Source organism: Buteo buteo, chromosome 15 (genome assembly GCF_964188355.1).
Source record: "Buteo buteo chromosome 15, bButBut1.hap1.1, whole genome shotgun sequence".
In the NCBI taxonomy this organism is placed as follows: Eukaryota; Metazoa; Chordata; class Aves; order Accipitriformes; family Accipitridae; genus Buteo; species Buteo buteo.
In genome coordinates this window covers 6884333-6910869 of record NC_134185.1, presented here as the reverse complement: position 1 = coordinate 6910869, position 26537 = coordinate 6884333, and the positions used below count along the sequence as shown (strand labels likewise).

Genomic DNA, 26537 nt, shown 5'->3' with positions numbered 1-26537 from the left:
CTCCACCTGGAACATCTGTGCTGTCTTTCCACTTCCCTCACTATGGGACACATTTACAAAGTTCTGAAATTGGAAGGAAAAGATGCAAATAATTCCAGAAACATATCCTTGAAAAACAAATTTTAAGGCACAGAGGAAGGGGTGTGGTAGAGACAGGCTTGGCAAAAGACCTGCATGGCTTACCCTAAACCATCTTACCTTCCTCCGTCTTAATTATTTTTCAAGTCAATTCACCCCAGCTACGCTCCCGACTTTGCTCCTTGCTCCTGTCTCTTCCCCTCCTGGCCACCTTGAGAAATACTGATGCAGGGCAGGAGATGGTCTGAGCAAGAATAAGTACTTTGAAAAACACACAACTACTTTGTCTGCAAATATTTAAATGGCTGTTGCATCCAAATAAGCTCCTAAAAAGAATCAATTTGTTAATTAATGGTAAGAAATTTCCTTCACAGGAACTGAATGTTTCCTATTTAACACCATTCTGAAAACAAGGTGTTACATGCATTGTGCTGTATGCAAGAACTCTTTTCAGTTTTGAAATACATTTCTTCCATGCTTTTTTAAATGCATCATGTTTAATTAATCATCATTTTTGTATTATATGCACCTTTCACATAACAAAAATGTAGCCCATTAAAAAAGGATGACATCATAAAAAAGCACCTATCATAGGAAGCTTATCTAACACAATTTGTACTTTAACTGAACAGATTTCTAAAAGGCCAAGTGGCTTTCAGCTGTTGTTTACGAAGTGCCAAGAGCCTCAGTACTGCCTAAGAAACAAAAATAAATACTGCGTGGTCAAGGAAATCTGCCACTGGAGGTTACAGTGAAGGTCCAAGAAACCCAAAGGAAGGCAGCTTTGGGCAATTACAACAAACACACCAGCTCTGTGGGGATGGCAGAAAAAATGAGTCCACAAGAGGGGCTGGAGACAGAAAAGGATGGCTCATTGCACACTGGCAGAGGAGAAGCAGCAAACACTCTCACGACCTGTACCGTGTGAGATGACAACAAGTGGAGAAGATGGAAGGTCAAATGAGACTTAGCAAAGGAAGACAGCGACACACATTTTATATTAACTAGGAGATTGATATTGGCTCGTATTAAATCCTGAGGTAACCATTACCGTGTTTGTACTTGACATGATGTACTTCATGAAGAAGGACCAAGGCATGTATGAAGGGGAAAAAAGAAAAGCTGATTTCTATAAACCTAAAAGAATAAATTGACAGGAACAAGCAGCTTCCATCTGTCATCAGTGCCAACAGATTTAGCTCTCAGCAAGCTGTAGTATGGAAGCATTTGCTTAGACCTTTAAAAGAAAAAGCCATCATCCTATACGAAGTTTTGTTTGGGGACCCTATAAAAATGTTAACAGTAGTTCCAGCTTCAAAAATTTCAAATCTACCAAAAAGCAACCTCTCACTTTTAGTAAACATAACCAAAACTGTTAGCTGCAAAAACCTCGGTGGAAAGTATTCCCGTCTACTAACAACCGGGGCTGCAGGAGCAAGTGCTTGCACAGTAAGCTTTCCAGTGGACTCTGCCTAACTGGGCTTAGTGGTTTTTTGGAAATGCATCCCTCACGAGACCCCGTGAGCACCAAAGATCTTTGTGGCACCTGATGTATCTGTCCCCCACATGCACTGTGCCCGCAATGAGTACTGACTGGATCTGTCAAGATGTGGCTTATGCAGTAATATCCTACTGCAGCAACAGTTCAAAATGAGAAAAAACAAACAAAAAAAAACCCCCTCAATATCATGAAAGCTAGGCTGAAACAGCTCTTACTCGTAGTTCTAGTTAATTTCTTAACAAAATTCTAGCTAGTTTTAAAATTCTGTCAAACTTTAGTAGCCAGTATTTGTCCAATTCCAACTGCCACTATACAAGGCTGAGATTAGTTTTGTACAACTTGTAAGCTTCTAAAACTCTAACCACAGAGGTTGTGGTCTTTTGACCATGACATTGGGAAGTTAAACTTGATTCGTAGCAGGATCAACAAGGTCTGATGATTTCCTCTGTGATTCCTGTTCTTCTGCCAGCTGTTTAAGCTACCGTTCTCTCAAGAACATTGTTCCTGTTTTAGTTCCTTCTAACAAAATAGAGAGGTTTCTGTCCCCATTCTTGTTAATTAAAATAACCCAAGTAGAGCTTCCTGACAAACCAAGGAATAAGTATGCCAAGGGGATCTGCACAAGCATTTTCAACCAACAGCAACACCTAAACCAGTAATAGCAACAAGCAGAAAGAGGAAAAGTAGCAAAACCCAAAACACAACATCAAATTTCAGCAAGACCAAAAAAAAAAAGTCAAAGTTAAAATTAAAGAACAAACTCCTCAGTTATGGTCTGGACACTACTTCAGAAGAGGACCAGAAAAACAGATATGGCTAAGAGACAGAGTCTTAAAAAGGTTATTCAAACCAACCAAGCACTTTCAGACTGTGCAAGTCAGCCCTAGTGAAACCAGCGGGCAGTGAGAAGGGAAGAAAGGAAGTACAAAGCAGAACAGATAAAGGCATCAAAGCAAAATCAAAGGCGTCTTAAGCTGTCTCATGATAAAGCATAAAGAACACACAGGAGCAGACAGACACGCTGTCTTGCAGATCTAGCTGGAGTAGTTCAAGCTCAGGAGGTGAACTCTGGAGTTAACTACCCCTACACCTGAGAGACCACACTGTGTGACCACCAGTTGCAGTGCTCAAGCACACTAGCTTAAATCATATTCAACAAACGGCCTCAACAAGGGCAGGTAACTTTAAACCCCTTCAGGTAGCACTCCTCGTGGGCCACATTTTCCAAGTGTAAACATCAGAAAGAACAAATACTTCTTGAAGACCGACGATGACTCTTTCTAAGCTAATGAGGTTTAAATTCTCCTCCAGTTATGTCATTTTCCAGCCTTCCCCACCCATTCATCTTCTACATCTTATGCCCTCCTACTGTCAAATTAAAGTGTCCCATTTCCGCACCCAACGCACCCTGCTGCCAAGCTATTGCTCATCTTCAGGTGACCTAATACAAGAACTGATGTGTTTATTCTCTTTTAAGACTGCGCAGCCATCGGTTTCTCTTTGAGCTCTGTATACAAGATAAAACAAACACTACCAACAGGCCTCAAGTCTGCCAAACACAAGAGACCTCAGCTCCAGCACAAAAAGTAGAAAAATCAGATTACACAAATGAAAAAAATTGTAACGTAAGAAAGTCCTTCCTTTGATTCCCAAATACTTAAAGGAAATGCTATCAGTTGTCATAAATACTGGTTTGGTATGTAAATATCTGGTCACCAGCTTCCACAATCTGAATTACAGAAGCTGCATATTATGATATCAGGACGCCAGAATTTTAATCCTCTGTAGACCACCATAAATGTCAGCTAAAAGCACACCTTGGTGTAATCAGCAAGGGCTCATACCAGTTAAAGCAAGCATATATTGCATTTTACATCAGCTTTTGCCAAGCTGATTCAGAAAGAGGACAAGGCAGACTGAATCCCAGTAATTTATTCTAACTCATAAGAACACAGATAAACCCAAGAAAGTTCATCCCCTCACAAGAAAATCAGAGGCCTATCCCTAACCACCAATTTAAGGGGGGCGGGGGGGAGACCCCCAAAAAACCCCACCCAACTTTTGAGTTATAATGCAGTAATTTGCAGTATAATAATGCAAAACTAAGTAAATACAGAAATAAGCAAGAAAGCAACCTGTGCTCAGTTTTATCAGTTTGATAAATATGTATGCGTATAAATAACAGAACGGAGACACACATTTGCATGATAATTTGTTTTTAAAGTCCAGCAATAAGAATACATTGCCAAACATGACTTCCTGGTACATATCAGAGTGAAAATGGAACAGATATTTTAGAAAAATAAGAATATATACTCAGCCAGGATCTAAGTCAAATCAAATAAACTGAGCACTGCAGATAGCAGCATCAAAGGCTGCTGAAGGGTCTGCAGGAAACCTCAGATGCTTGACCTCAGGCCACTGCAGAGAGGTTGGACTGGAAAAAAGACAACTGTACTTTCTGTCTTACTACCAGAATAACAAATAGGAAGTAAATCAAAGTTTTCCAAATAGTAACAACTTTGATTTGGCCACTTTATTAAAGAAGAAAATACTAGAAACTAATGACAATCAGCATCTGCAGATTAACGAGTACAACCCAGGAACTGTTTACTGTCATCCCTCTCCGCACAGAAACCGTAATTCCTTCAGAGACAGCAATTAGCTCCTAAAAACGCTTACATTATCAAGTGCTGCCTCCTTTTTCATCTCTTCATGTCAGCTTGTACTTCCTACAAAAACTATGGGTGTAATTTATAGGCAATGGGCTGAAACACAGACAATCCTCTACAGATCGTAATGAACTCAGGAGAAATTCCCCCTTCAAAAACAGGTAGCTAAAAAACAAGCTTCTTGTCCAAATCTACTCAATCTTAATAAAAAAAAAAATAAAAAAATCTGTTGCCAAGTGCACCAATGTCACTGATAAAGTAATTCTGAGGGATGAGACTGAAAGCTTTCTCTTAACACAAAAAAGCACGAGAGCCATTTAAGACAGTTATCAACAGCAAAGGACAAAAAAGAAGTATCTAGAGCTACCCAGAGAAAGTGACACTGAACATGTTTTGTCAGTAAATCCACAGGTTTTCTTCGGGAGACAAGTATAATGGGCCCCTTATTACGAGGCAAGGACATACAAATAGTAATTTCAGCAAGAGACAGTAATTGCAAAGAGAACATCTACACTATCTCAATCTCAAAAGATATGGAACATATGCTTTAAGAATAAAATCCACTGAAAATCCACAAAAATGATCAGGGGACTGGAGCACCTCTCCTATGAAGACAGGCTGAGAGAGTTGGGGTTGTTCAGCCTGGAGAAGAGAAGGCTCCGGGGAGACCTTACTGCAGCCTTCCAGTACCTAAAGGGGGCTTGTAAGAAAGATGTAAAGAGACTTTAACCAGGGCCTTCAGTGACAGGACAAGGGGTAATGGTTTTAAAATGAAGAAGGGTAGATTTAGATTAGACATAAGGAAGAAGTTCTTCCCTGTGAGGGTGGTGAGGCACTGGCACAGGTTGCCCAGAGAAGCTGTGGCTGCCCCATCCCTGGCAGTGTCCAAGGCCAGGTTGGATGGGGCTTGGAGCAACCTGGTCTAGTGGAAGGTGTCCCTGCCCATGGCAGGGGGGTTGGGACTGCATGATCTTTAAGGTCCCTTCCGACCCAAACCATTCTATGATTCTAAAATAACGTTTAATTCTTCTACCCTTCCAGGAGAGCTGGTATTTTCACAGAAGGCAAAGTGCAGGAAAGGCTAGGCATCTGAACAGCAATAAATCAGAGGAAATCTACCATTAGCACCGATGGGATTTCAGCAGCAGGGAAAACTGCAGACCGTAACAACTTCCACATTAGCCGCATCCTGACCACAGCTCAACTTTCATTTTTGGTAGGACACTAACTCTCTGCAAGGTTTGAGAAAGTCCTGGGCTTCCCTAAACATAGTTACGAGGCCAAGCAGAATATGGACTCTGGATCACAGCTAATCGTTGCTCAGATTTTGCCACAGCCTAAGACAAATGTCTGTTTTTGTTACTGCTGGGTCAGTGTCTTAGGGAGCTGCAGCAAGTAAGTGATACAGCTCCATACTTTTACAGACCATGAGTTATTACAAGAAATCCAGCTCAAGAATATCATGCTCACTTCTTGTTCAGAAAATGGTTAGAAGATCTAAGGCAGAAGACTGAGCTCAAAGTCCAACTGTGTTTTACTGACTCATTTTAAAACCTCAAATACATCATCTGATCACTACTCACCACCCTTGCCACGTACAAAATGTTATTTATTAATTTAACAGGAATGCTGCCAGAAAGTGCATCCCTGCTCAAAAGATTCTGTTAAAGTCAACAGTGACTAAAAATTACCAACCAGCATTACCACAAAAATAGTTATTAATTTTCTGTCCAAGTGTTACAAAACCTATACAAGAGACCAGGTTTGGCCAAATTCATCTTTCAGAAGAAATCTAGGGTAGCTATAAGGCTTTCAATAACAAGTCCCATGGTGCAGGCGATACAGTGAACACATTCTCTTCACATGCAAGAGGGCCATCCCTGAGGCTGGGAATCGTACTAAAGCACAGCAACCACAGGCACACGCGGTCTCAATAAATCTGATATGAAAGTAAACTGAAAATAACACATGCAGAATCACGGCTACCAGGACTAACACTTAAAAGTAATTACAAATTTTGTACAGAAGCTCATGCAGAGGACAAACCACCATGGTCACATGCTAAGAACAGCCTATTTATTTTGGCAAGGAGGCCAGAAGTGGCGTCAAGCAAAGCTTTTAGTCAGGTTGTAAATCCAGCCGCAAAAGGTGGCTCAGGTGTTTTTGAATTTAAAACGTCCTGAGCAATTACAGACGGAACAAAATTTCTGGGAGAATGAGCACTGTCATGCTGCCACTGCTACTTCCCAATTGGACTTGACAGCTTGAAGATGAGAGCCTTTATTTAGGGCACTTGAGCCTTCATTTCAGACTATGTGAAATTCTTTATACAAAGAGCACACCTCCAGAGGTTAGGAAACTCATCACAACAACTTTTGCCTTCTCCTCTTTCAATTACATGAATATTTAGTTTCCATTTTGTTTTCCTTTCTTAAACAATTATTCCAGAATTTAACATTATGGTGAGGCTACAATCATACTACATTAATTTTCATCTCAGGAACAAAATTAAAAATGAAAACACTGATATTAGTTTCACCTAATTAGTTTCACCAAGTGACACCTTTCCTCTCTTTCGTTGCTTTACAGCACAGTACGATAGAAACAAATTTGTGCAGTGAAACAGCAGCACTGAGGGGCCAGTGCCCAGACTACAGGTATTTTGAGGTTTTACTAAATGTAGTCAGTACCAAATGGCTCTACTCTGAGCCTCTGGACTGAATAGGAATTCACAGCCGGAGAGTATCAGGTGTTTTTCTAAGGAGAATTCTGGTTTCATCCAAACAGGATCCAGGACCTGCAGTGCAGTAAGTGTAGGCAACCAGGAGGTTCACCACAAGAGCAAGGTCCTGAGATGAACTAAAACGCTAATGGAGACACACCTCTACTCATTCTTCATCCAGCTGCTGATGGTTTCTGGCACAGGAAAAGACAGAAATTGTAGACTGTTGCTCTAACACAGTCACAAGCCGGTTTAAGGCATTTTTCCCCTTTTCTAATCTGCATTTTATCATCAACTTTATCACCATTTTAATCAAAGCTTTATTTTTTAATACTTTGCATTAGTGATCATGTCACATACAGCTACTGGTCATACAGCATTACTTAAACAGCAAGAAAGACCTTAAAACAACAGTAAGACAGCTTCTCCTAACTTTTTTTCCTTCCTAAATAATGTAGACTGAGTTATTCTTCCTTCTTCCCTCCCCAAAGACAGACTATTCCTACTACAACACAAAGATTTTGCCTTAGACCTCCAAAGTTCAATACTTAAAATGTACACTTCTTTTAAAAAACAGAGTTCAAACACCAGCCAAACCAAGTTTTCCCTTTCAGACTTTATATAATTGTAGTAATCTTGCTCTCTAAAAACAAAGCATGATTAAAGTTATCTTCAGTTCCCTCTAAATTGCCCCAAGACGATCCAGCAGCCCCCAGCCCGTGAGCCACCACGAACCCACACAAGGGCACTGCGCTCTGACGAGCAGCCCTCGCCCCAGCTGTGGGAGGACACCCGAAGATACTGTTGTCTAATCAAACAACAGGTTTCAAAGTAAAATATCATTTATATGCTCAGCTGGGAACTTACCACTGGCTCCCCATCAGATGATGCTGTGGACCAGAAATATGGAAGCAGCAACAACAGGAATGCGAATAAATCCTGTTCCTGCGTGTTTTAACATAACCCTGTTCAGCAGTCCCGAACAAAGGCTTGTGATTATTCAACCTGCAAATACCTTTAATCATCGTGGTTTGTCTAAAACTGGGGTATGGATTCCTCTCTCCAGAGGAGATTAATCTTCCTGCTGCTTGTCGGACAGGAGAGATTTGAATTAGGGCTTTAAAGCCAAAAGCACAGCTAACATTTGCAGTTGTGCAGATCTAATCATGTTCAGAAATTTCTGCTCCTGTTCCAACACTGCATTATAAAAAGTCAACTTTTCTTTCATTTATGAGCAATATATAAAACGTAAATCCAAATCATTTTAAAAACACACTGGAAGACACTATTAAAAATACCCTCGACAAGAGTGTACAAGGCTCACACACAGAAGTTTAAAGTTCTCAAATACAAGATCAGTGCAATGTTACTCTTCCCCACAAACCACAGATACATCCACCAAAAAAACCCCAAGTAAAACCCTCTTTCCCCTCTACCAGGACAACTTAGCCCCCTTACTCACTATGTGATGCTCTATTCACAATCAACTACGGAACTATCAAGAGGTACCCAGGACATTTTGTGACTTAGGTAAAAGCTTCCAAAACAAAAAAAAAACCAAAAAACAAACAAACAAAACATCAAAACAACAAAACACACACACACACAAAACACCAAAAAAGCAGGTGAGGTAATTCAGCAGCTCCCTGTCCCAAGGACAAAAGTCAGATTTCCCAGTTTTCGGTCCCCTCCTCCCCAACTCGGGCAGTACCAGCCCTGGCGCTTGCGAACCAGCTCACCGCACTTGTAACAGCAGAAAAATATCTCTGCCAAATTCCATGATTTGATCCACTTAAATAATTTCTCCCAGTTCAAAAAGAAGATGGGTGAGGTCCACTGACAGCATTAAGATAGAAGTAGAAAGTATATCCACGAGAAGGCAGAGATGAGAGCAGAAACTCCTCCCTGAGGCAACAGCAAGGTGTTACCTTGGCTCTCCACATCTCTGAATATACGTGCAAAGGATGCAGTCTAAGAGGACAGACACAGACCAAACACCTGCCTTTTCTAAGGCACAAAAATGAGTCCACTTGTAATTCAAAGCTCAAGCAGACTTACTTTATTCATTTTTAACGTACGATCCTTTCTCAGCCATAAAAGCTTCCCTTCACTCAAAGCAAAATATTTGATGCAGAAATACAAAGAATATCTGAAACATTAATTAAGGGTATTTTCTTAATTTTCTTCAGGTTAAAAATTCAGACCTTTCTAAACCTAATGTTTTTTCCATAGCTTTGAAGATTTTGTTTAAGATTTCTGAAAAGTTAACAGGTTTTCTCATCTTCTCCAGCTGATTGTTACCTGTAACATTTTGCAAAAATTCTCAAAATGCATACAAGCATGGCCTGAATTATTTGGACACAGCTGGAGTTCAGATGGTCAGGGCCAATCTAGAAAATCATTACTTTTCAGAGACTAAAGATGCATTTTTAAACACTTCAGAAAAAAGCAAATACATATAGTATTTACCAAACAACTATATTTTGTGTTCTGTTTGTGCAACACAAAGGGAAAAGGGAAAACATAACAGAAACTCCAACAGCAGAGCTTCTGGAATTGATTACCAACATTTCTTTGAGCTATCTGATGTCAAGGAAGGTTGACATCACGTTTCCCAACTGTAAAAATAGGGCACTTCGTGTGGATCACAGAGATTTGGCCAATACGACCTTTAGGACTTAAGTAACACTCTTCTAGAACAGTTATTAACTGCTGGTTTGGCAGCCCCCAAAAGGGGATTAAGAAAAAATAATATTCCAAAGAGCCACAGATGTGAAATTTTTGACAGAATCCAGCTGCCCAGTAGAAACTTCAGGGGATCCAGAAATCAAAAATACTTTTTACAAGGTAAGGAGCAAAACTGACATCACACCTGACATCACAGGTTCAAACCATGTATCAGCTACATGTCTACACATACAAAGTGCAGTCAATACACTCGATATTAAGACCATCAAGAAAGGCAATCAAATGGAGTTGCCTAAATGAGTGAGAAGGTCCAGATATAGTTGGAGCAGAAACACACCGAACAGCCATTTCCACTTAGTACTTTTATTTAATAAATTAATGTTCCTGAAAAAATTTCTAATTTTCTCAACACCATTCCCAAGAAACAGGCACAACCCAATTTAATAGAACCTGCTATACATCATTAGGATTCACCCAGGTGACACAAGAGGAAAAACCAAACTTAATTAGATCAATTCAGATCAGTTGCTATAAAATCCATGGGTTTTGTTATTTGGCACATTTAAACCTATTATCCAGTTAATCAATTAGAGAAGAGGATAACGTGAAATAGTTCTTAAGCGTGCTTCAAAGATACTTAAATCTTCTTATATTTTTTCTTTTAATTCAAATACCTTTTGTGCTCAAGAGCAGCACCTTTAAAGCCTTCCTCCAATTCTAGCACAATCTAAAGGAATAGTTTCAAAATCCTTCCCACTAAAAAATATATTATTACTGATTTCTAACCTGGAAGACACATCCCCTTGTTCTTCCAAGGCCAAGGCAAAACATTTTCTTCTTGTACATCTTTACAACTTCCCTCTATGTGCTCAGTACCAGCCACACAGGAATTCCATGAAGCTTTAAGCAAACCCTTTCCTTTGCCAAACAAAAAATGGTAAGGATCATGTAATCACAGGTTAAATATATACAATATTCATATGGAAAACAAACTACAGAATTCTTCGATCTAGCAGAAAAAGCTGTAATACATGGGCACTGGAAGCAAAGACCACACAGACTAGAAACAGGCACTACTTTAAACACATAGACCATCAATCATTTTGAAAATCTTTTGTAGAATTACTTTTAACCAATATCACAGATTTTAAATTAGGACTAGATTTTTTTTTCTTCCTAGTTCAATATTTTTCAGTCTGATTTGCAAGACATCACTCCCAGCCTGCAAAGCAGCTGCCTTTTTTATTTATTTTCAGTACATACACAGACACAGCCAAAGGTAAGTGCTAGTGCCTTCTGCCAGAAACATTTCAGAGTCAATTCCTGGCTGATTTCAGCATTTGCAGATATTGCAAGTACTCAAAAACATCAGTGTCAATCAAAAGGTCTACCAGACAGCTAAAAAAAGTCACACGCAAAGTCCTGATGATAAAAACATTTAATTAATGCATTTGTGATTACAAGCAAGACCCTCACTGCTGACTGCCAAACAGTAAGCCACAAAACAGTCCCTGATTTTTTTTTTTCCATGGAAAACTAACATGTTACTAGTTTTTAAAGGATGAAAAATACAATTCTAAACCAAACAGACTGATCAAAGGCGCAAATGAGACTGTGCTGCGATTGAAAGAAAGACTGTGGGATCACATGAAACTTATCATCAATGCACCCATGAGAAGACAACCCGATGACTCCCTTGCTCAGGGCTTCATAAAGCATCCTCTTCAGCTTTCTGGACTTCTGGTCTCCAACGCTCTAACTTAAGTTCACTCAAGCACTCTATTTGGGACTCTAGTCTGGAGGTCTTCAGCACTTCCTATATTCCAGCAAATATATGCTTTATTGCAGATGCACATAGTCCATATATCTTCTTTGTAAATTCATCCAAAATTTGAACTCCATAGAAGCTTAAATTACAGCGATCAGGAAATTCTACGTGAAAGTCAGATATGACCTATTCAAATTCTTCCTTGTGAATATACGTATTTCAAATCTGCTTTCATGATGGATTTTCTTCACGCTGTTGAAGGACCTGAGCACCCTCTTGGAGGGGCAGGAGGGGTTAATACTAAAATCCACATAGATTTCCTGTATTTTCTCTCTGGAGTAAAAATCTTCCTTAGGGAAGGGTTTTTGGTTTTGAATTATCCATGGGAACTAGAAAACTAAAAGCTTGTAAGTATAGTTGTCTTACAATATCATATGTTTAGAGATCTTCTAACGTCATCTTTGAAAAAATTCAAAACACAGTGTAAAAGAAACAATTATGTGTAGAATAGAGACAAATCTGACTACAAGGAAGAACTCAGAGGGTTAATTCAAGTCAGGCACTTCCTCAGGAACCCAGAAAAGCCCAATTCCTTTGTTTGGTGCTGAGACAGACATCGCACTAAACACATGGGGTTCAGTCACCTTCCAGAGACCTATAGGAAGTCTTGAAGCAAGAACACAAGAATAATTGCATTCAAAAAGAGTTAAGATGATAGTACAAAGCAGCCCAACTGACACAACTCACAACCCACTGAACTAAAAAAAGCCAAAAAAGCCCACAAAAAAAACACCGACCCATTTTGCAAAATGCATCAACAGATGAATCAGTACCCTTGTCACACCGTGTTAGTGGAGAGTCCACCTCTCTTTACAAAGACTCATGTTCCACCCTCCACAACAGCATACCTGTCTTCAATTACAGGGATGTACATGTTTCCCTTTATTAACTGAAGGACACAAGGTCTGAAGAATTATCTTATTATTTCTATTAATAAATGGAGGATATTTAACAGAAGCACTCAACTATAGTTCAGAAGACTGAACTATAAACCTGGAGTATATTTTTGCCACACTATTCCCCAAAAACCAAAAGCAGGCAGTATTTCTTTCTTACTACACAGAAAGAAAATTAATAATATTAACCAACAACCTGACACTGCATTTCAGTATCAATGCTCTGATAAAGGAAATTCACAATGTCCAGAGCTTCTGCTTTATTTGCGTGACTAGTAAAAAGAGCTCGCAAGCTATAATGGTTTACTCTGACAAACTTAAAAAAAAAAATACATGGTTCCTGAATGACTCCAATAACTTGGGGACAACAAGGAAAACAAATTAATCAAATGCCTTCTCAAATGCCTGCACAACCAGCAATAGCCGTTTCCTATACTCCCTTCCCAGACAAGGGTGAGCCATGCTGGTTAACCTCCCAGTGTTATGACCTGTGAAGGATACAAATCTAATTTTGCTAAAAGAACAATACCACTGCATCCAGTCTGTTAAGAGATAATAAATATTCTTTCTTTTTTTTTTTTTTTAGGAGGGACGAGTTAGCAAAGTCTGCTGACGTTCAAGTTTAAACACACAACAGAGAATATTTCAAAGGTTATCAAAAAAGTATTTGATTTTTCAGCTTCTACTCTATAAAACTCATGCAAGTTTTACTGGATGCTGTAATTTAACTAATTTCTTCACATATCCAGCAGCCTGTGCTCTATGATGATCCTGCTCTGATACGGAAGCTTTTGACATCATTCTGGAAATGTATACTGAGTGTGACCTGTAATAACAGTGTAGGAAACCCTAATACACCAGGTGTGGCTTCGGAGAGAAATCCTGAGCCACCCAGGAAGTGCTCTAATAACTACAGCAGCCTTCCTGTAAGCCTTTACTGCTGCGGGTCTCTTGAACTAGTTTTACTCTGAAAAACACAAGGGAAGGGAGGTATCGGACGGAGGACTAACTTTTCACCTGGCCTGCCCTTCTACTGTAGCAGTGCAATAAAAGATAGGCCTTGACGGTAGTGAATGATTTTCATCTTCTTTGATACCCAGCTTCTCCCCTTTCTCTAGCCATCCCATAGTTTATTTCTTCTCCCAGCCTCAAAATACCTTTTTTTTTCGCTCTCTAGAGGGAAACTCTAAAGTTTCTCTTTACTCTCTAGACAGAAACTCGCTTTTATTGTTAAAACTCCAACTATCAGCAAGTCAAAAACCACAAGAAATGGCAGGATCACTGAAGATACTGAAGAGAAAACATGGCAGCAGAAAGGGCCAATCCCAGAAAATCACCGCTGATGCTATTCCAGGTAAGAAAAACTTGAAATGCTCTGGACTGCTTTTGGTTTTGGGGAACACCAGGAGGCCAGGAGCTTTCTATCCTGCCAGGGGAGCTGTGCTGGTCCTACACCGTGCTGTGCCTGAGCCCAGCTAGCCTGGAAGGTGAACCACATCTCAGCCTCCTCCCTTCAGCGCATCGGCAGCCCCTGTTCCAGATTACGCTTTCCCTACATCATGTGGCTGCTTCTGCCTACACCACCCTAGTCAACATCAGCATTAATAATTTTGTACCTCTGGTAGTTACTCCCCTTCTCAAACCCTTCTACTCTAAACCACTTATACATTAAGCTGCACTTAAAATTAGCTTGTAAAGCAGACCTTCATCTCAATGCAACACTATTCAGCCCGCTTCCATCTTTCCCAAAACAGGGAAAAAGGTTGCTGCTTTGGTCCAGGAATCCAATGAAACCACACGCACTTTCGGTGGCAAAAGCCATAGGGCTTTCTTTGCTAAGGTGCGCTTGGCAAGGTGCTTCTGCTGACCCAGAACAAGATCAGTGCGATCTCATCCAGCGCAAGGACCACTGTGAGTAGCCAAAGGAGTCCCCAGCAGAGCACCAACCCACAACAGCCTGCAACAACAAAAAATACTCCTTCCTGCCGAATTGTGTGGGGAGCAAGCACGTTCTACTGCAGGGCTTCCCAGGCTGTGCTGGGCACACATGAGCAAAGCTTGCCGTGAGAGGAGTGTTCCCCACAGCAAATGTGTTCTCCACGTCACTCTCCCAACCTCAGGCTGACAAGCAGGGTTAATTGTAGGTTGACAGCTTCCAAGTAATTACAGCCATCCCCAATCCAGCGCTTACTGGCATGACATTGGTCATCCTCAACAAGGGAAGGCAGACTAGAGAAAAACACGGATTTTGTTTAAAACTCTTTCCAATCCTTAAATTCTGCTTCTACCCGATGTTCTGCCCTGCGTCTCTCCACTGCTCTTCTCCCTAGACACCAAGCCTGCCTGCCAAGTAAAACAAAAACCAGCATCTCTTTCATCCTCAAAAAACCACACTGATGTAGCCAGTTTTACTTGCTCTATTGTACAAATTCCATTTGCAATCTGTCTTGGTATATGCAGTCCACAAAGAGCATGTGAAGCTGCACGCTCATTTGTAGGACTGACGCCATGCAAATCCTTCTTATTTCCAGCAAGTTGTGAAATACAAAAGGCAGGATATCCTGGAAGTAGCAACATAAAAGAAAAAAAAAAAAAAGGCAGGTGTCCTGGGCATAACTTACGCAGGGCTTGTTTAAGGGCAGCAGCTGATCCTGAAAAACGAAGTCTGGTTCGGAAGGAGTCCACAAATACCTGCGTTTGAAGCACCAAGGATCCAGACCACACCTCCGCTGCAGCCTGGATCCCAGAGTGATCCAGGCAGATGAACGATGGGCATGACACAATGCAACCCAGGAAGCCAATCCAGGTGACGTGCTAACAATATACACTGGAGTATTCATTATGTTTTATGCTCTGGTGAACTCCAAATGAACGTTATCACATGCATCTGGGTCAAAATTTGACTGACATTACATCAAACAGTGCAAAGTGATGGTATCAGCTATCACCGAACCAAGGTCTGCGCCCCACATATGACTCACTATAGCCTGAAGCACCCGAGCTGACACCAAGCCATTCCTGTCCCAGCTGGGTAGGGGCCCTCAGAGGAGAGCCCTGGTACCTGAAAAAGGGGAAATCCTGCCACAGCTACAGGAAGATCTTAAAAAAAACCCCTTCATTCTTCTCCCACCTTTTCTTCTTATTAGTATTGAAATGTATGTGAAGACCTTGACAGAGGTACAATAATAGAGAAGGCGGTTTAGTTTTTCTAACTTCCCTAGGTACTAGTACAAGCTTTTAGCTTACATTAAAAGTTCAGCACAGTCCAAACACTTGCAGGAGATGCTTAAGGGAAGTGGTGATGTGGCAGAAAAAAAGGGAAAAAAAACCCCACCTTCCTTTTTCAACAGTAGTAACTCAAAGACTGCTAAGACATGAGCTTGAAAAATAAACAGCCCCCCACACCAACCACCAAACCTTGTTTAAATGCTTGCTAACACCACTAGGCTAATTCCTCACAACATAAAATTGTTTCTCCTACAAATGTGGCTAGTATTTCATATTCAAGTTGGTTCTCCTGTATCTTCAGGTTTGTGATAGTTACACAGCGTTTCCTTAAGAAAAGGCCTGAAAAGTAAAATTAAATACTTGAAAAAAATCCTGTATTTATCACACAGATGTGCTTACCTCATTGTCAAATTGAGACTACCAGTTAACGAGTTTTGTGGGCCTGCCTGCCTGCAAGATGCTCATCAAAAAGTTAGGCCGTGAATTTAAAACGGAGCAGCTGATCAAACTTAAAACACAGCCATGCGAGCCTCATGCACAGCTGTATCTTGCCCATTCCAATTTCTCCATAAAGAATGTACAGTGGAGGAAGTAACAGATCCTTTGAGAAGGCTCCTGTCTTACCTGGATCCTCTCAAAACTCCTTGGCCATTTCCAACAGGACGACTGATGGAAATAAGGGAGGCTGCTAGAGAGAATGTGCCGAGTCCTAGGAAAACATGAGCCAATTAGCTTTTATTAATTACAACTAACCACACCTCAGCACAACTTCAGATGTCACTCCAAAACCTTTACCTGTCTTGGGGTGAAATACTTAGCCCAAATTGGAAGGCCTCGTGGTCTTTTTACACCCACGGCAGGCACACCCAGGGTCAGTGCCTTGGCACGTACGGGGATCAGGCAGCATCTTTCAGGTGAGGAGGAAAACAGGGCTTTAAAGTCCAGCCCAGGCATGGCAGGAAGGTCGACCCCTGATGCCAACCTGTTTTGCCTTCAAGCAGTCAAACCAGCATTTTCCTTCCATTACAATCTTCAAGAGTCCCCTCTTGAATCTGCTGGGGTCCCTTTGGTCCTCTCAGCTCCCCAGCTTTCCCACCTTGGCATCGTCCTTCAGCCTTCACACGTTCCTCAAGAAGGAGTTCACCTCAAACTACTCTTCCTCTTCCTCCTCCTCCTCCTCGCTTCCCTCTCCCCTGCTTCTACCCTCTCCCGAGGGCTGAAGCAGCAGAGTCACTCAGCAAACACGCCAGCAGCATAAAGTGGCCTTTGTCCGCCCTCTTCCCTCCCACAGGAATTCAGAAAGAAACCAGGATTAACACAGAAAACAACTCATCTCAAATAGCCGGTTTCTTTGAAACCATACGAATTTCCACTTCCATCTGATGCACTCAAGCAGTCAGTACTTGTTACTCACATGAATTCCCAAATTTTTTACTAAAAAAAACTTAAAAAAAATCAGGAAATAATAGAACTGCATTTTTTTTGAAAAGGATAAAAAAAATTCTCCATCTACAGAGCTCAGTAACTCAGTAACTGATCCAGGACCATAACAGAAGGGTTTGCAACAGAAGCTGCAAAGGGCAATTTAAAAAAAAAGTCTATGAACCAGCTTAATATCTTAAAACCCCTGCTAGGCTGACTACTACATGAACAGACACGCAACTCCATATCAAGAGAAATAAAGAAGCTTAACTCCAACACTTATTAAAAAAAGTACTTTCAGTTCCAAGTTAAATGAAATCTGATGTAGTAGTTTAAAAAAATACATATTATATGTATGAAAAATTGGGAAAGGCTGCAAGGATTTAAATTGAAAGAGAATACTCCGTAAGAGTACATGGTCAACATATTGTTTATATTTATCATTGCTGCTTTGGTGTTGAATATATACAATTATAATTTAGCACGTAACACACAAATACCCATAGCATCAGACGCCGTATCATCAAAAGACTGTATTTTCATTTACAATAGGAAAGACCGTTACAGCCCCAAGAAAAGCAGCTTCTTAGTCCACTGCACTGCAAAAAACATGTTCTGTGGGTGGTGACCTTTTGAGCAAGACATGACTTGTACAGCATGATAACAGGCTAAGAAACTTCATGTCTAAATTGCTCTCCCTAGGTTAGCAAGAAATATTCTTTTTCTTTGAAAGGATGTCGAACTTCAGAGCAGAACATAAAACAAGATCTAAAATTTGTTTCAGATTACCATCAGGATATGATACAAAATGTATTTGAAAAAGTATCCTTCCCCTAACCAAAGCTTAATATATGTTCTTGTATAAATGATCTAAAAAAATACTAAGGTGTTAACATTACTTTTTCAAAAGCCCCCAATACATCTCCAAACACCCAAAGAAAAAATTATTTTAATATATGACATCCATGCAGTTAACCAAATACTATCTCAAGGTCCATATAATGTGAGATTGAGTGTCTGACCATGACTAATTTCAGATGCTTGAGAAGATGCAAGAGTACTGTAATGGGATGACAATCAAAACCAAAGAACATCACACCGTCTCTGAAACTTCTGTTTCTTCTGTACACTTGCAGTTAAATGCTTCGTTCCCAACAGCTGCGTTTCAAGACAACTATGACAGACAAGCCCACTTCTCTTCTGTTTCCCAAGATCTTTGAAATTTGAAGCAATGCTCTTAACCATGGCCACAAGAAGATCAGTTACTGAAATCCATAAAAACCATTAAAGCCTCTGAGAAATTATCCCACCAAAGAGCAAACAAGGACAATAAAGTGATGATGCAACATGTGCATTTGCGTATTCCCACAAATGAATACACAGCTGGCAAGTCTATTTTTGGAAAAAAATTAAAAGAGGAGGAGAAAATGGGCCTACCAGCATGCTGATTGAAAGGCAAGCCAACAAGCGTGAGAGAAGGAGAAAGAGCATCGTCCCTGTAGCATCCACGTAAGTAACGCCCCGTGCAGTAGAGCAGAGAGAACAATACGCTGCAGAATGCCATTCATGTACCCAAGCACCTGCCAAAAAGTCTTGCTGCATGAACACAGCAAAGGCTTTAAAGCAATCAGCAAACACTGCAAAAAAAGCAACTTACTAGGAGCCCACAGAACGAGACAAAGATTCATCTCATTTGTTTTCCTGCCTTTGTAAAGGATATCAGGTAAGAAAAAAAAAAAAAAACACAAAAAAAATTCCTCCCCACCCCCAAAATCATCACATACACTAAAACCAAGTGTTCATATCTTTACACAGTAATAAAAGTCCATGTTATTTTAGGGCCCTCTAAAGTTCCTGATCTTTTAAAATCCTTTCCGGTCCTACTGCTATGACTCTGAAATCCCCCATGTACACTCTTTACGTCTGCATTTCTCTCTGCCAACAGGGCTATTGGAGGCATTTGTGTACCTTTTGGTAGAGGCAACGAAGGGTTACACAGGTTTAAGAGACTGCAGAAAATGCTGTAGTTTCCTGAGAGAGGGTGAGGTGAAGGGGTAACAGCTTACCACCCTGAGAGGGGTACAACCCTTCATTTGCCCCCCCCCCCTTTACTGCTCCTCGCTCCATGCTCCTGCTGCATAAGCTCTGAAACGCATGACGTCCCTCTGCAGCAGGGATATGGAGAAGAGAAAGGCGATGGGGTTTGTTGCTTTCTGCAGAGCCAGCAGATTGCACTGAGATGTGGAAAAGCCCAACGACCATCAGCGCTGCTGGGAAAGGAGCGGACGGGAGGGCACAGCCGTGGGAAGATTTCCTCCTTTTGGGGGGCCAGCAGGCAATTACCTCAGGCCAACTACTCACAAAATTGCAACCCTAGAGAATCATTAAAATTGAAGTTATCAAAAGTATTTGTCAGATTCTTCATTCCCGAATGCTTTGATCCCTGTCCTGGAAACTTTGCAGTAGGTAAGCAGGACCCCCAGCACAGGAGGTTACCGCACACCGTTAAACCTGGTGGTACAGAGCATCCCCCTCCCAAAACTCTCCAGTGCCTCCCCTTAAACAAGCGGAGCATGACGGTGGGCAGGTTCAGCATGCCTGCACACAGCACTCACCCAGCTGAGAAAAGGAAGACACAGCAAAACAGCCAGTCTTTGCCACGGAGGATTTTGTGAAAGATTGTTATTGCCGCCCCCTCTGCCACTATAGAGCGGGTGTGATGGGCTGCACTTGAATAGATCAGGAAAGAGCGAAGCGTGGATGGGAACTCAGAAGGAGGTGTCCCCTGTCCTCACCCCACCAGGCACGGCCTCCCTCACGGGTCGTGCCAGAGGATGGGAGAAGGACACGCTGCCCTCCCACAGGCAGCTTCTTCTGAAACACGGCTACTACAGTATCACCTTTTAGTCAGGTTGCTTTGGATGTGGGGCACTAAGAACGAACCTGAGATGACCAAAACCTTGCTGAGTGTCACTGGCAACAAAGAGAGTACAGCAGATGAGAGGGACGGAGTTCATACAAATCACAAGCTGGACTTGCTCAAAATATGAAATATAACAATACTTACAGGACTTCAGATCAGGCCTGGAGAAGAGAAGGCTCCAGGGAGACCTTAATGCAGCCTTTCAGTACTTAAAGGGCGCTTATAAGAAAGATGGGGACAAACTTTTTAGCAGGGCCTGTTGCGATAGGACAAGGGGTAATGGTTTTAAACTAAAAGAGGGTAGGTTTAGACCAGATACAAGGAAGAAATTTTTTACAATGAGGTTGGGGAAACATGGGAAGAGGTTGCCCAGAGAGGTTGTGGATGCCCCATCCCTGGAAACATTCCAGGTCAGGCTGGACGGGGCTCTGAGCAACCTGATCGAGTTGAAGATGCCCCTGCTCACTGCAGGGGGGTTTCACTAGGTGACCTTTAAAGGTCCCTTCCAACCCACCGTTCTGTGATTCTATGATATAATTCAGAAAGTTGCTGCTACCAATACAGCCAGAGTTCTTGCTGATACCAGAGAGGTTTTTGTGAACCACTGACTTTGTTACATTCCCTGCTTCTCTTTTTTTTTATCCCCCAAACTTCAGATAAGTCTTCTAAATATTGTTAAAGAAAACAAATTTGTTCACGAAACTAAGTAATTATCCACTACACAAATAATACTCTTAATTGTCTGTTTAACTACCTTCGCAAAATAAATTCAGCAAGCCCTTTCAAGGCACGTTGCTTCAAAAAAACAAAGAAGTTTTCTTTTATGTTAAAAAAGGCCTTTTGTTGAGCATTTACAAATCCAGGGTTCACTCAGACTTCCAGCTGAAGACTCTGGGAATTTCTCCATTGATTTTTCTGAGAGCAGACCAAACCCCGAAAGATGCACGTGCAGATGTGGCCAGCCCAGCAATAGCAGCGCTCACGAGACCTCCGTTTGGCACTGCCAGAGACGGATCCCAGTTTGGTAACTGGCTCCGTTCTGCCTTTACCACTCAGGTATCAGGTAAGCGCAGCAGCAGCACTGCGAGCTGCACATCTGAAAAGTGAGGTTTAACTCCAGATAGCCTCATCCCTCTCTCATTCCCTGGAGCAAGCAGAAACTACCCTTCATCCACCCACTTGCAGAGTGAGGAGAAGCATTCGGCTGACGAGGAAAGACCCATGGCTTGACAGAAGTGCTTCAGGAGTCACATAATCCCTGGGTATGACCTGAAGCGTAGCCACAGCAGCACAGACACCAACTCATGCTAACCAAGCGTTTGAGCATGCCATGCCACTGACAGTAGCTGCAATTTAGCTCCACAATGCCTACAGGAGCTGCAGCCAGCACCGTGTCTGCAGGGTAAACGCTGCCTGGCCGCAACTCACTCCCTTTTCACTGGGAAAAAGTTGGTGTGTTGTACAGGCTCCCAAACCACCTTCACAAGGCCATGCCAAGAGGTCCAAGGTGGCAACAGGCTTTGCCTTCGAGCTGCGGCATGCAGCACAGCGGCAGGACCGAACCGAACCAGCCCTCCCTGGCCCCATCGCCTTCTGCTCCTTTTTTGCATACTGTTCAACAAAAGAAAAAGCGAAAGCTCGCTTTGGCTAAATCAATTCTTTTTAATTGGTATTCTAAGACAGTCGCTTATTGAAAGACAGAATTAGCGTGCTCCTTCCAATAAAATACATACTATTAACTACGCGTGGTCATTACTTACAGAAATCGTTCTGCCAGAGATTAAAGAGCTCATGCATTTATCTTTTTCTTGCCATCAAAACCTTAGGAAAAACTATAAAGGCTGGTGATACTTCACATTCAGCTTCGCAAGACTGGTATTCGGGGAAAAAAGAAGAAGGAAAAAAAAAAAGGTTTCATCCACAGACTTCAGTTCAAAAGCTATATTTTTTCTATGTGTTCTTTATATTATTACAGTTTCTATCAACACTTCAAAACCACAAGTCGCAGCCACCAGTATTTACTACACACGTAATACAGTCATTCCAAGAAACACCAAAGCAAAAACCTAAATAGGTGGCATGCTATGTTAAAATGTTAAGTCATTTTTATCTGCCCATGCATACTTTAAAAAACAGATTCAAAATGAGGGTACCTAAAGAAAAATACAGTACTTAACAAGTCTGATTTCTTTTTAAATACGCTGACAATTCTTTAAAAGTGTTTCAGAACAGAAGATGCTGCAACATTTGGACACAGGTTATCAAGCCACATACAGTATATACTACAGTAGATGACAAATACCTCAGGTTTTATCCCTCTGATTTTCCTGGTTTATATCACAGTATGATCCTACACCTACATTTCCTACAGGATTATGGGCTACACTCCTAAACCACAACATTTTGGTGTCAAATGCAATACTTTGCCTCAACACTAACTATTTTAAAACCAAATGCATTAAGCTGTAACATCAGATGACCAGCAATAATTGAAAGATTCTAGGCCTTTATCACAGAAACTGCATTTCTTTTGAGCACTAAAATTACTTTTTTCCACATAAACTCAGGCCAGAATACATACAGCACCTGAAGAAATCATCAGGTTCAACCCCCTACATGAGAACAAGTAAAACAGTCCTAAGGGAAGTCTTTAATACATCCTTAACACAAGTCTTCTTTGACTTTCAAAAACCTTTGCAAAAAGGAGATTGCACAACTTCAGTTTGTTCCAGTTTTCCCCAAAGCAATAACAGATTTTAAGAACTACATCAAATCTCTGGTACAAACTAGTTTCATCTTTTTCAATACAGTCACTGACAGAAGGACATAGACCACTTCTCACTAATTTTAAGACTGTAACATCTTCTTGTCCCCTCATCTCATCCTCTTTCTGCTGGAACTGAGCTTGTCTAGCCTTTGTAGAACACTCTTCCCAAACACGTGTGGTCTCTGTAGACGATGCTTTCCAAACCCTTCCTATGCCTTCATGACCATTTCTGCCAGACTGAGACATTTACATTTATCTTTCTTAAATGGCTGTAGCCAAAACTGAACACATTATCCTGTTAACTTAAGCTTCACTAGTACGAAAAGCTAAATCATGAACTTCACCAGTACTGCATTCCACTGCTTATCGCAATCCCCCTCAACCCTCAGGTCTGCTTCCATGGCGCTGCTGCCAAGCTGACTTTGCCTATCTGCATTACGGGACCTCCTTCCTGACAATAGTATCTTGTACTTGAATACAGCCATCAAATATATCAAAAACCTCTTGTCCTCCAAAACAGAGCATCAAAAATAAGGTCTGAAACCCCTCCTCAGTCTCCTTCAGACTTTGTGCTAATTCTGTTGATCAAAGAAAATCAATGACGACAAAGGTGCCAGAACTGCCCCCCAGCACCACTTATAGCTGATTTCCCAGTTTGATGGCAACACATAATCACTCTGACAGAATAATCACCCAGAGCTGCTATCTCTAGACCTGGTCCCTTTGGCTCAGCTGTTCTCAAACACTTCAGATTAATAAATAATTTTCCTAAGAGCAGCCCTCAATGGGTCAGATAGCAGGTCTGTTGTCTCCAGTATGCTGCCTGCAGTTGTCAGTGCCTGAAATCAATATAAAAATTTGGTAAATACTTGACAGTACTTTCCCAGGCTCCACGTGCAGCTCAGCAACTCCCTGAGCTACAGGAGTTACTCTGTACAAGTCAGCCTTAGTGGATTTTTCTTCCATTAATTTGCCTGGCTGCTTTTCGAGTCCCTGTAAAATTGCAACATCCGCATGCTTTCAGAAAATATTTCCAAAGCTTAACTAACTACATGTTGGGTCAAAACCAAAACACCCCTCTTCTGTTTGTTTTGAACCTGACAGCTTAATCTCACGCTTCCGCATTTTGTACTGAAAGTGACAATAAAAAGTTAGCCCCTACTTAACTTTGCCACATCACTCACCAGACTGTCAAAATTCCTAAAACCTCAAAGCTTTCCTCAGACCAACATTATCAAATACCAAGAGAATATGGTAAGAGTGGGTCACAAAGCCTTCTCCACCCCTGCGAGCAAGCACAAGGAAGCACTACTTCACCTTGCTTAGAAGAAAATAATGGTTAATGGGTCAAAATACTGACCCCATATGAAAACAAAGGCACATGGCAATCCCGCATCCTGAAGGACAAAGTAGTTAGTGCAGGTTATATACGAGCGCCCACTTGGGCTAGAAATATGGGCATAGGGAAATTAGTTCAATTTACAATATCTGCAAGCTAATACTGACATGGTTTTAATTCAGAAAGCTATTAAGCCTCGCAGCAAACTTTACTGCCTTTATGTTCACACTGCTGGCTTTACAGTTTCACAGTTAAAGGCATAACTGTACCATCACTAAACAGTTTATTAACTTGTACACATTAAAAACACATCCACTAAAAATACAGTCAAGCTAAATCCTAATTTCTACGTTAGTAAAAACAACAATCGCAAAAGTTTCTAACTTGTGCTCTGACAATTTCAGTATTTACTCTCCCACCTCAACTACGCTCAGATCCTTCTTTTGCGGTTATTTTATAAACCACTGGCTTCATAGTTAACTTGTACATTAGCACAGTTTTATGACATTTAAACAAATACTGCAAGAAGACATTTACCCATGCTTTTAAATTTGCACAAGGATAATTTTAACCATTAAATTATTTCTACTATTAGGCTTTTTTCCCTAGCACCCCCCTCCGCCTTGAAAAGAAAAACCGCAGATGACATCTAACTCACGAGTTCATCTCTACCCTGTTAATTTGTCACGTTCGCAACACAAGGAAGACTCAGCTCCGTGGCCAACCTTTGTACTCCGACGGCTGTGAACCCCAGTTCACAGGCCGCTCCGCCGCCCAGCGATGCCAACTGAACTGTAAGAAATTAGACTGCCCCAAAGGTCTTTGCCTTCCGAGAGCAAGGCAGGGCACAAGTCACGAAATACTACTTCTCGCCACCTTTGTAAAAAAGGGCAATAAAAAAAGGGCTGACAACCAGCAGTATTTAGATGAAGTCACAGATAACAACTGTCCTTTTATGCAACCTGTAATCTATTAATTTAGATGTCTCAATCTTACGGGCCTTAGTATTTACTAGTTCGGAACCTGAGGGCCAAGTATCAGGCAAGCATCAACAATAAATATGCTGCATTGCAAGTTGTATTCAAGCGCTGGCCCATTAAAGGGACGAACCTTTCCCAGTTTTCCTGTTCAGTCATGGGCGCGAGTTACAGGAACTGTGTCTCAGTTTTTGGTAGCAGCACATCACGCTGCTCTCCAAAAACGCAGCCCTGCAAAACCACTTCAGGGAGAAATACTCCAAGAGATGTTTTTCAGTCGCGCTACCGGTCATACTGTGCGCGGCCGGTCAAGGCTGTAAAAAACATCTTTTCTGGGACAAGGACAAGCCTACCAGCACGGAAATGTTTTTGAAGCGAGGAGAAGAGCTCAGCAGGGGTGGTATTTTACAGACAATGAAACTTAAAAAAACAAAAGAAGCGAACCCAACGCAGGGAAAAAATTCCCGTGCCAGCTCGCTGAAGGAAGAAAAACCCCTTCAGGCTGTGGTGGTCCCTCCTGGGGAAGGTGAGGGCACAGCCCGAGGAGGGCCGGCGGGGAGCGCTCACCCCGCCGCCGGGGCTCTCTTCCCGGCCGCCTCCCGCTCCAACAGGTCGCTCCCCCCCACCCCGCGATACCGGTTGCTACCGGAGAACGCCTGACCCCGCAGAGCCCCGCTGCTCCCGGGGGAAACCTGGGGAGAGCCGACCGCACCTGACGCCGGGCCGGACCGAGGCGAAAGCGGGGGGGGGGGGAGCAGCGGGGCCGCGGCCACCCCCGCCGAGGAGGAGGAGGAGGAGGTGGAGGAGGAGGGCCAAGGGCCTGCCGTGCCGCGTCCTTACCTGCTGCTCCTGCTGCCGCCGCTCTCGGCTTCTGCGCTGCTCTGCGCCGGCCGGGACGTCAGCGCCACAGGGGCAGGCCGGGGGCGGGGGCTGAGGCGGCGAAGGACGGGCCCGGGCCCGCCGGCCTTCCCTCCGCACCGGCGTCGCCTGACAGGGAGCCCCGGCCTAGCAGCCCGCGGCCGCTGAGGGCAGGGCAGGGCAGCGCCCGGCGCCCCTCGGGCGGCCTGCGCCCTCCCGCGCCGGAGCTGGTCTTCAGGGGGGGCTGGTGGTTGTTGTGGGAGAGCTTAGGGTTTTTCCTTTTTTTTTTTTTTCTTTCTTTAACCAGTGCTGTTACAGAAAGGGCCGTCTTTCTCTCAGTTAACCATTACCCCCTAAAGAAGGGTACGGAATAAGCGGCGGCTCTCCCGCTGCAGCGAACCTCGGAAGTCAGAGACTCTTCAAACCCCCGTCCCCTGAGCTCCCCCACCCCGGACCCCACGGCCTCCCTGCCCTAACGGGGCCCACCGTGACGGATTTTACACCAGTGGGGGTGGCAGCGGTCCTGCCCACCCGCCCCAGCCCCGTCCCGTGAGGCGGCTGAGGTGCCGGCCTCCGCGGTGGTTCTGCGAGGGTTCCCCGGCCTCTGCCTACACCCAGCTATTCCTCCCCACGGGTGG

The 26537-nt window shown here is 42.5% G+C and overlaps 1 protein-coding gene across 4 annotated transcripts in view; it reads right to left on the bottom strand.

Moving 5' to 3' along the window:
* The window catches only part of MYO6 (myosin VI), a 114777-nt gene extending 88648 nt beyond the window's left edge, over positions 1 to 26129 (bottom strand). For 2 of the 4 annotated variants that reach the window (XR_012653026.1, XM_075046476.1), the window contains exon 1: positions 25882 to 25989. The gene's annotated coding sequence lies outside the window, so the exon portion shown is untranslated. Of the gene's footprint in view, positions 1 to 16237; positions 16288 to 25881 lie in introns of those variants that run through there. The other 2 variants (XM_075046477.1, XM_075046475.1) reach the window with 2 other exon arrangements.
* Positions 26130 to 26537: the final 408 nt, after the last annotated feature.